A 2,136-nucleotide genomic window follows, 5' to 3' on the forward strand; every position below is an offset into this window, starting at 1 on the left:
TCTCTGTCAATGTACTACTACAACCATTTTTAAATTATCTTCAGCAAAATTTTACTTGTGTGTGATATTAATGATATTGTTCAATAATTTCTGCATTCTGTTGGATCACTTTTCTCTGGAATTTGCACAAAAATGATCTCTTCCAAATGAATGATCAGGTAGCTGTCTTCCAAATTTCTTGGCATAAATGAGCAAGTGCCTCCAGCACTGCATCTATTTGTTGAAATATCTGCATGTTGTATCCTGCCAATTCCTGGAGTCTTGTTTTTCACCAATTCCTTCAGGGCTGCTTGAACTTTTTCCCTTCAATACCATCAATATGCTACCTTCAGAAATGGTTGAAATCAATTAGTTTGCCAGTAAAATGATTCAATATTATAACTCAAGATTTCAATTTTTTTCTTCAGTTCTTTCATCTTGAAAAATGCTGAGCATGTTCCTCCCTTCTGATTTTCTAACTCCAGGTCTTTGCATATTTCATTACAATAATTGACTTTGTCTTCTCTAGCTGCTCTTTGAAATCTTTTGTTCAGTTCTTTTATCTTGTCATTTCTTCCATTTGCTTTAGCTACTCTTTATTCAAGAGCAAGTTTGAGTCTCTTCTGTCATCCATTTTTTTTTCCTCCCTTTCCTGTCTTTTTAATGACCTTTTGCATTCTTTATGCATGATTTTCTTGATGCCATCCCATAATTAAGCTGATTTTCAGTCATTGGTGTCAAATCTATTCTTTAAATTCTGATGGGATATAATCAAGGTCATATTTTGGCTCTTGTGGACTTGTTTTCATTGTCCACAGCTTGACCTTACATATGAGTAGTTGATGATCCATTCCACAATCAGCTCCTGGCCTTCTCTTGGCTGAAGATATTGAGTTTCTCCATCATGTCTTTCCACAGATGTAGTTGATCGGATCCCTGTGTGTTCCGTCTGTCAGGGTCCACATGTATAGTTGCCATGTATGTTTTTGAAAAAAGGTATTTGCAATTAATAAGTTGTTGGTCTTGCAAAATTCTATCATTTGTTCACTGCCATAATTTCTATCACCAACACCATAGTTTCCAACTACCAGTGATTTTTCTTTGTTTTGAAACTTCACATTCCAATCACCAATAATAATCCATAATTTTGATTGCATATTTGGTCAATTTCAGACTGCAGAAGTTGGTAAAAATCTTCAATTTCCACATCTTTGGGTTTGGCAGTTGATACGCAAATTTGAATAATATTAGTATTAACTAATATTAAGCTCTTCCTTGTAGGTGTATGGATATCATTCCATCACTGACAGCATTGTACTTCAGAAAAGTTCTTGAAACATTTTTTGTGAAGATGAAAGCCAGGTCATTGCTCTTCAATTTGTCCTTCCTGACATAGTAGTTTATATGGTTTTCTAATTCAAAATGGGCAAATGCAATCGATTTCATTTCACTGATGCCTAGGATATTAATCTTTATGCATTCCATTTCATTTTTCAAACTTCCAATATTTCTAGATTCATACTCTGTACACTCCACTCCATGTTCTGATTATTAATGGATGTTTGCAGTGCTTTCTTCCCATTTGGAGTCATGACACATGAGAAAATGGAGGTCCTGAAAGCTTTACGCCATCCAAGTCATTAAAGTTGACTCTACTTTGAGGAGGCAGCCCTTCCCCGATAGTATTTTGAGTGTCTTTCGACCTGGGGCTCATCTCCCAGCACAATATTTCAGGGCTATTCATAAAGTTTTCCAGAAATATATCAGAAATGTTTCACTGTTATTTATTAGGTTTTCATTTGTCATTTCTTTGAGAAGTAGATAGCCCCCTCTTTCTTCCAAGTTTGTCTTAGTCAGGAAGCTCTGTTGAAACCTGTCCTCCATGGGTGATTGTGCTGGTATTTGAAATACTGGTCATGTAGCCTCCAGCCTCACAGCAACACACAAATTACCACAGTACGACAAACTGTAGGAGAGTGGGGCTCCAAATCATGGACACTACAAATGATAAGTATGGACGTTGTCTCATCTTCCTATCACATCCTAACAAATCTAAGACCACTATGAGGTCTGGGAGCTCTGATGGCACAGTGGCTAAGAGATTTGGGTGTTAACCAGAGGGAGGTGGTTCAAACCCACCAGCTACTCCTCGGAAGG

This window comes from Orycteropus afer, unplaced genomic scaffold (genome assembly GCF_000298275.1).
Source record: "Orycteropus afer afer isolate SDZICR_OR568_19922 unplaced genomic scaffold, OryAfe1.0 scaffold00782, whole genome shotgun sequence".
Lineage (NCBI taxonomy): Eukaryota > Metazoa > Chordata > Mammalia > Tubulidentata > Orycteropodidae > Orycteropus > Orycteropus afer.